Below are 8,937 nucleotides of genomic sequence, written 5' to 3' on the forward strand. Positions count from 1 at the left end.
GGGGGGGGGGGGGAGCAGAGGCCTGCATCTGAACCCCTGCCCCCACCTCTTACCTTGGCCCAGGGCCGCAGCCGCTCCTGGCCTGACCCCTGCCACTTCAGCTCCATCATCTTATGGCCACTGTTCCTGGTTATTCCAAGGGGTGCTCTAGTAAACAGAGCATTTCCTACTCCCTGCTGCCCCGCTGGTGAATTTGTATACTGCCACAAGATCTCCACCCAGCCTTCCCTGCGGAGACTGAAAAGGTCCAGGTCCCTCAGCCTTTCCTCATAGGGCCTTCCCTGCAGGCCTCTAACCATACAAGTGGCCCTCCTCTGGACCCTCTCAAGGTTGTCCACATCCCTCTTGAACTGCAGCGCCCAGAATTGGACGCAGTACTCCAGCTGCGGCCTGATCAGTGCCACATAGAGAGGAAGCATCACTTCCCTGGACCTGTTCATGATGTACCTACTAATGCATGACAAAGTGTGGTTAGCTCTGCTAATTACTTCATGACATTGACGACTCATATTCATCCTGAAGTCAACAAGGACTCCAAGATCTCTTTCTGCTGCTGTACTGCTGAGAAGGTCCTCCCCCAGCCTATAGGTGTGCTGGTGATTTCTTCTCCCTAGGTATAGCACTTTGCACTTGTCTTTGTTGAACTGCATCCTATTCTCTGCCTGCTTCTTGAACCTGTCCAGGTCTGCCTGGATTCAGTTTCTTCCCATCAGTGTGTTTACTTCACCCCAAAGTTTGGTGTCATCTGTGAATTTGGACAAAGTGCTTTCCACACCCTCATCCAGGTCGCTGATGAAGCTACTGAACAGCACCGCCCAAGGACCGAGCCTTGAGGAACCCCACTGCCCACATCTTTCCAGGTCGATACCGACCCATCCACCACCACTCTCTGGATACAATCCTTAAGCCAATTTGCCACCCACATGACTGTGTAATCATCTATGGCACAGCTGTTCAATTTGTTTATAGAAATAGGATGGAATATCATCTTGAAGGCCTTTTTAAAGTCCAAGTACATGACATCTACCTCGACTCCTGCATCTAAGCATTTAATGACCTGGTCATAAAAAGAAACAGCATTAGTCAGGCAGGATCTACCTGCCATGAACCCATGCTGGTTGCCCTTCAGCATTATATTACCTGCTGGACTCCTACAAATGTGATCCTTGATAATTTTTTCAAGGGTTTTCCCAAGGATAGAGGTGAGACTAACCAGTCTATAGTTACCTGGATCCTCCTTCCTCCCCTTCTTGAAAATAAGGACCACAATGGCCCTTTTCCAGCTGTGCCAGTGGCTCTGCTATGACACCGGCTAATTCTTTCAGCACCCTTGGATGGAGCTCATCCAGTCCCACTGATTTAATGCATCCAGCCCATCCAAGTGTCTCTTTACTAGGTCAGCGCTGACAATTGGTGGGCTGGTGTTTCTTCTGCTTCTGTCAGTAATGCATTTAGGAGATGTATCTAGATCCGTCTTCAAGAATACAGAGGCAAAGAACCCATTGAAGAGCTCCGCTTTGTCCCTCCTGTCACCAATTGCCCTTGTCTATCCTGTAGGGGTCCTATGCTGCCCTGCGCCTCCTTTTTGCTCCCTATATTCCTGAAGGACTTTTTGTTGTCCCTAATTTTTGTCGCCAGCCTAAGTTCTAATCCTGCTTTGGCCTTCCTGATTCCCTGCAAGTGCGATCCAAGGAGGTACACTCCTCCTTGGTAGCTACCCCGTTTCCACAGCCTGTACGCCGCTTTTTTTGCCCTTAGGCTTTCCTGGATTTCCCTGTTTATCCAAGAGGGCTTCTTGGCCCCTTTGCCCACTTTTCTACGCAGTGGGATTGCTGTCACCTGTGCCCAAATGATCACTTTCTTGAGGAACGACCACCCTTCCTGGACCCCTATTTTGTCGATGCTCTTGAGCTTTGATGCCCCACTAACTAATCTCCTAAGCACTCTGAAGTTACTCTTTCTGAAGTCTAGCACTTCTGCCCTGCTGGTTACTTTTCCCACCCTTCGCCAGATAGTGAATTCAATCGACTGTCCCTATCCCCTAGGTTACCTTGTACCTGCAGATCCCCCACAGCCAGTATCAAGTCCAACAAGGCGTTCCCCCTAGTGGGATCGTATACGTCCTGCTTTAGGTGGAGGTCTTGTATGCAGGTAAAGAGCCTACATGAGCGGTTAGTTCTGGCTGACTGCTCCTCCCAGCAGATGTCAGGGTAGTTTAGGTCACCCATGACAAACATCTCTCTCGACTGTACGGCCTCTGAGAGCTGCCTGGCGAATTGCAGGTCTATCTCATCCTCCTGGTATGGCGGTCTATAGTATACCCTGCCACTACCAAGTCCCTTTCCCCCCAACCCTCTTGTAACCTAACCCACAGTACCTCAATTTGGCCCTCCTCTGATCCCATCTTGATGAGAGAAAGTGTATATTGCTCCTTACACAGAGAGCAATGCTCCCTGCCCTTTTTTCCCCACTCTATTCCATCTGTACAACCTACAACCTTCAATGCCTACTACCCAGTTGTGAGTAGGGTCCCACCAGGTTTCAATTAGCCTGGGCTATGGGATGGGGGGGCCCACCCTGGCCCCTGTATCCAAGAAGTAGGGCGGGGGGCTCCAGCCCCAGTCCCCACTGCTATGGCAGTGCTCTGCAGTGTGGGGTGCAATGAAGCTAGTGCTGAGCAGCCAGCACCCCACGCAACAAATCAGAGTGTAAATAAAGCATTATAGACAGACAGACTAAGGCTTTTATTATATTAGAATTATGGCTTTGGACTAATATTATGCATAGTTTGTACTATAGACAAGTAGATACAAAAGTGCTGCTTAAAACAGTGTTTATTGAGTACCTATGCTAAAACTTGCAGCAGTTTCAAAAAAGTAAAATGCATCAGTTCTGAATAAACTAAGTCCAGGAGCGCCCACTGTAATTTTACCACAGGCATGTTTTTTTAAAAGTCATTGTTTTTCAAATTTGCCCCTCACTTGCGTGTGCTGAGAGAGAGCAGGGTCTGACAGTCAGAGAGGAAGAAGGGGCTGCAGGAGGAAAAAGTTGGGGGGGAGCAGAGAGCAAAGGAGCTACCTGACTCCTTAGATATATTTTCCCTGCTGTAGAAGTGGGAGGGAGGATACACTCAAGGCAAACCTCCAATAATTAGATTCTATACTTGGAAAATTATATCAAATTTGTAATTTTTCCAGGTACAGAATCTAATTATTACAGGGCCATCTTACATTCAAGTAAATACGGTAGTTTTCTCTCAGCCTCAGTTTGTCATCTGTGAAATGGGTAAAACAACTTGCATAGCAAAGGTGATGCTGCGAGTCAATGGCAGAGTTTATAGACTCTAAATCTCCTGGCTGTCACATACCATGTCTATTAAATCAAGCACTCTCAGTCAAGCTGCCCTTGAACAAACCAAGATCCTTTGTGCCCTTGTACAGTGGACCTCTGGCACAGCGTCTCTTAACCCGTGGGTCGTAAACAACCTTTAAAAATAGATTCTCCTTTAAGGGAGAAAAACCATGGGAAACTATGGCTTTTCCCTTCCAGGCTGGCAGAGCTCCAGCCTGTGAGGGGCTGCTTGGGCTCCCCCCACAAACGCTGCCCCTTTGCCCCCACTGCCCCACACAGTAGGGGGCGAGGGCCTGGGGGTGAGGGGCAGCAGGTTAGGAGTGGGGGGCACTGGGTCAGGGCTGGCCATCGATGTTTACAAGTGGGTCCCAGTACCAAAAAAGGTTGAGAACTACTGCTATAGGAAACTGCTTTGCTGTTTTTTAAGGGAAGAGACATTACAATTCTGATTTTGTGTACCCAGGTTTTGAAAGGAATTCTCATTATGCCAACTGCTGGGATAGGATATCTCTTCTCTTCACCTGGGAAAGCAGAGCACATCTCCAGGAGGAAGGTAAGGGACCCAGAACCTTTCCTGTGGGCACCCAAAATACAGATGAAATGCTTGTCTACATAACAGCTGCACTACTTGAACTGTCTTGGTATAATTAAAAGTGTCTATTCCCTTTGTATGGATGCCATTATATCAAAAGAAAGATAACTGAAGACCGTAGCTTACTCCTGTGCAGAAGGGAATATCAATACCATATATCTTTATCTGTGCTCCTAAATTCTTAGGGGTTCCAGTGATGATATAGCCATATCAGGTGGAGAAAAAACTACATCCTAACTGAAATACCAACTCAAAAATCTAGGGGTAGACCAGATCTAACTGTACTACACTGTGCAGGCATTTTGTAATATATCTATAATGATATTAGCCTCTTTCTATGAAGTACTATAGAGACAACTTTAAGAAGCATCTTTGGTAAATAAATTTCAGATGACATGCTAGGAGTCATTCAACAAACAACATACAAGCACACAGAATTGTTCCCAAGGGCCAGGCTACCTTGGAGACATCAAGAAGTTACTCTCCCAGCTCGTGGTGTTCTCCCTTAACATATTTGTAGGTGGCTATCAAGTCACCCCTCAGCCTTCTTTTACTCAGACAGAACAAGACCAGATCCCAAAGTCTCTCCTCATAAGGCCTATCCCCCCAGGCCCTTGATCACGTGGGTGGCCCTTCTCTGCACCCTTTCGAACTTGTCCACATACTCCTTGAAATGCAGTGCCCAGAATTGGACAGAGTACTCCAGCTGTGGCCTCACCAATGCTGAATAGAGGGGGAGGAGCACCTCTCTGGATCTATTGGTGACACACCTGCTAATGCACACCAGAGTTCTATTTGCTCTGTTGGAGATTTCATCACACCGGTGGCTCATATTCATCCTCTGGTCAGTTGTGACCCCCAGGTCCCTTTTGGATGTAGTGCCAGCTAGTGGACCACCACCCATCATATAGATATGGTGAGGGTGAAGGACCCAGCATTTGTCCCTGTTGAACCTCATCTGATTGCATTCAGCCCATAGGAAACAGCCTGTCAAGGTCATCCTGGATCTTTGTCCTGTCCTTGGACATATCCCCACAGCTTGGTGTCATCCACAAACTTAATCATTGCGCTTTTCACTCCCTCATCCAGGACACTGATAAAGTTGTTAAAGAGCACAGGCCCAGGCACTGATCCCTGGGGGACACCATTGGAGATGGCCCTCCGGGATGAGGCCACCCCATCAATTACCACTCACTGAGTTCAGCTGCTGAGCCAGTTGCCAACCCACCTCACTGTAGCCTGGTCTAAGCCAGTACTCTCCAACTTAATTGAGAGGATTTTGTGGGAAACACTATCAAAGACCTTGCTGAAATCTAGGTAGGTGATGTCCACCTCCTGTTCCATGTCCAGCTGCTTAATTACCTGGTCATAAAAGGACACCAGGTTTGTTAGACATGACCTCCCCTCAACAAAGCCATGCTGACTGCTTCTCAGTACCCCACCAGTTGTGAGCTTGTAGTTGATGTCCTCCTTGTCTATTTTTTCAACGATTTTTCCCAGGACTGACTGGTCTATAGTTAGCAGGGTCACCCCTCTTTAAGAAAGGAAAGATGGATACCACGTTAGCCCTCTTCCAGTCATTTGGGACCGCTCCTGAGTTCCACAACTCTTTGAACAGCCTCACCAGGGGCACTGCTATGAGCTCAGCCAGTTCCTTGAACACTCTCAGATACAGGCAGTCTGGCCCAGCCAACTTGAAAATGTCCATATGATCTAAAAGTATCTTCACCTGTTCAGGACTGATTTTATGTGGACTACTGTCATTGCCATATTCTCTGTGCCTCTGGACAGGTGATGAGTTCTCACCTGGTTTCAGGAATACTGATGCGAAGTAAGTATTAAGGAGCTCTGCCTTTTCATGGGGGTCAATTGTGGGCTTCCCCTCTGTATTCAGTAGGGGTACCACAATGGAGCTTGATTTTTTTTCTTGCTTCCTATGTACCTATGGAAGGATTTTTTGTTGTCTTTAACTACAGTTGCCAGTTTCATTTCCATGCATGCCTTGGCTTTCCTTGCCTCGTGTTTGCAGACCCTGGCTGTGTAAGCGTAGTCTTCTCTGGATGCTGAACCATTTTTCCATTGCATGTACGCTGCTTTTTTCTTTTTGAGAAGTTCCCTAATGTGTCTGTTGAGCCAGGCAACCCTCTTGGCCCCTCTTCCACTTTTTGACTGCATGGGGATGGCCTCTTTTTGAGCAGTGAGAATAGTCTCTTTGAGGAAGCGTCATCCTTCATAAGCTCCTAGGTCATCCAATTACTGGTTGCAAAAGGTCTTACCAACCAGACTCCTAAGGTTGCCAAGGTCTGCCCACCTGAAGTCTAGGACGCCTGTTCTGCTGATAAAATTCCCAGCCTTTCGGTAGATGGTGAATCTAATCAAATTGTGATCACTGTCACCCAGAGCACCTCCAAACTTCAGGTCACCTACCATGTCTTCCCCTTTGGTCAGCACCAAGCCCAGAGTGGCTTTACTCCTAGTTGGCAGACCTCTGGAGCAAAGGGGTCTGGACAACAAATAGCACCTTTTATTCCTTGCAGCAAGGAGTCTCCCACTGCATTCACCCTATGTTTCTTCTGATGGTGGCTGTTCCTGTCTTGTCCTTGGTGCGGAGAATGCAAATGCCTCTTCCACTGATGGTGTGAGGGCTGGGTAGTTGTTATGTAGGGCTATTGGTGGAGTGGCTGACAGACATTGTGGCTTTGGGCCTGATGTGACCAATCTCCACACTGTCATTAGAGGCATCTTGCTGGAACTTGCTCTTATTCCTGGTCTCAGTGTCATACTTTTCCAGATGGCTCCCAGTCTGCTTGCCTCCTACTGGAGCTACCTCACCTGGCCCTCCAGTCTCCACCAGTGAGCACATCCCACAGTAACATGCTGCCTCTTCTGGGCATATTCTGCACTTGGTGCAGGAGCACGCTGAATTTTAATTAGACTTTTTTCACATCTGTAAGCAGCCTAGTAATTAGGACACTCTCTGAGCAAATGGGAGATCCATGTTTAGTTCCTTCCTTCCCCTCAGGGGGTTCAAACCTCTCTCTCTTCCTAGGGAAGGACGTGGCCACTGTCCAGAATTCAAGATTCAATAGGGAAAGAAGGTGAGAGTGCCCAGTGGGCATTCCCTGAGATGGGCCAGATCTGGGTTCTAATCCCTGCTTCCAGTCCGGTTTCCGTTTTACATTAAATAGCCATAAGAAATTACAGGTGATTACATGAGTTAAATCCATCCTTGGAGCAAAGACACTTACCTCTAAGAGAAAGTTTCCAGTTGTGGAGGGTGGTACCTCCTTGCAGTCTGGAGTAAGGTGTTCAGGGCTAGAGGGTGTGGGATTTGGGAGCTTTTTTTTGTTAGCTAGCTGCAGCCAATCATGCTGATTTCAGCTGACTTAACAGGCTGGCTCTTTTGGACCCCATGTGGAGTTACCTCATTCTACCCATGCACTGCATGAGGAGCTTGGGCACCTCGCTCTAGATTCTACTCCAGGACCCAGATACCTGAGTTTTTAGTGCTGGGAGGAGTGGGGGGCAGCAACTCACCACAAGTGGCATGGGCAGCCTGTGTGTGCAGCACATGGCAGACTGGGGAAAGAACAAGCAGTATAGCAGGAGATAGGACAAGAAGGAGAAAGCAGAGCAGTAGAGCACAGGGCAAGGAGCACAAAGCCAAGTAGCTGAGCAGCCAGGGAGCATGGGGCAGGAAGCAGAAAGCTGAGCAGCAGATCAGCCAGGGAGCATAGGTCAGAAAGCTGGGAGCACCCTGGTAAGCAAAGCAGCAGATCAGGCAGGGGAAGTGACCTGGAGTAGCGCTCGGGAACGGCAGGAGGGTAATTTGTGGCACACCTGCCACACCGGTTGTTGCCCTGCAGCTGTAGTGGCTCCTCACAAGAGGCTGACACCCCTGTGTGCATGGCTGTGCTTCACCCCGCTCCACCCCTCTTCACAAAGATGCTGCCGGGGGCAGCACCGCATGAAACACCCTGGGAGGACCAGGGTCCCTCTAACGTGGGAGGGGGCACCGGTTCTAGCTCACTACCCGATGCCCGGACATAGCACGGAGAGGAATGGCACAGCCCCCCCGCCCCAGCTCCAGCTCACCTTGGTCCGACCCCCAGCGGGAACTTAGCTCGAGGCGCCCCCTGCTGCCTGCGCCGGCCTAGCCCGCAGCAGCACAAGAGAAACGCGCTTCCCGGTTCGCTGGCGCCGCCATTGTGACGTCACGGCCCTGTATGATCCTCTCCTCCCGCTCCTTAAAGGAACAGTGCCTCAGAGCCAGCACCCCTTGGTTAGCCGTGGCGGGCAGGTGAGGCGCGACGCTGCTGAGACTCCCCGGGTAGGGGCAGAGCTCCCGCACTAAGTGGGTTTGAAAGCCAAAGATTTGGAGAGGAAGGTCATCAGCTAAACAAAGCAGACCCCCGAGAAGGCAGCCGCGGGGGCCGCCTGCACTCGTGTCGGTTGACAGAGAAAAAATGATCGGGTTATCAGATTCAGACCTCTGAGATCACCAGCACTTGAACACCTTAGTCAGGCGAGAATTAAATTCAGGACACGTTCCTGTCCGTACGCAGTCGCTGGATGCCCGATGAGCCAAATCAGAGCTAGGTCAGGCTGTCACCCGTATAAGAGCCTTGGGGAAATCCCCGTCGTACAAAAAGACAGGTTCTTTGGCCATTTTGCCTGGCACACCAATGAGGGCTGCCAGCCACAAAGCCCCGGCTGCTCCCAGCAGGCGGTTGGGCGGCTGCAAGCCCTCCTGCAAGCCGACTGGGCTCTGTGGTTGGCAGCAGCTACCCGGAGCCTGGGCCGGTTGCAGCCAGGAGGCTGCAAAGATCTGCTCCCAGCTCCGACATTAGCTCCATACCCGCGGGTGCACAAGCGGACGGTGGGCTGGCTGTGCTGCCTCAGGCCGGATCCTCACCATCTGCTCCAAGGCGCACGTGCACCCGCCAGTATGGAGCTGATGCCGGAGCCCGGAGCAGCTGTTTGCAGCCTCCCAG

The 8,937-nt window shown here is 50.1% G+C and overlaps 1 protein-coding gene across 2 annotated transcripts in view; it reads right to left on the reverse strand.

Annotated features, from left to right (window-relative positions):
- CDPF1 (cysteine rich DPF motif domain containing 1) overlaps positions 1-8,167 on the reverse strand; it is a 33,452-nt gene extending 25,285 nt beyond the window's left edge. Inside the window, exons 1-2 of one of the 2 annotated variants that reach the window (XM_019515940.1) lie at positions 8,039-8,167; positions 7,192-7,258 (exon numbers count right to left, since the gene is read on the reverse strand). The gene's annotated coding sequence lies outside the window, so the exon portion shown is untranslated. The remainder of the gene's footprint in view (positions 1-7,191; positions 7,259-8,038) is intronic. The other variant, XM_019515939.1, reaches the window with a different exon arrangement.
- Between the last annotated feature and the right edge of the window lie 770 nt (positions 8,168-8,937).

Source organism: Gavialis gangeticus, unplaced genomic scaffold (genome assembly GCF_001723915.1).
Source record: "Gavialis gangeticus isolate Ggan-Ray unplaced genomic scaffold, GavGan_comp1, whole genome shotgun sequence".
Lineage (NCBI taxonomy): Eukaryota > Metazoa > Chordata > Crocodylia > Gavialidae > Gavialis > Gavialis gangeticus.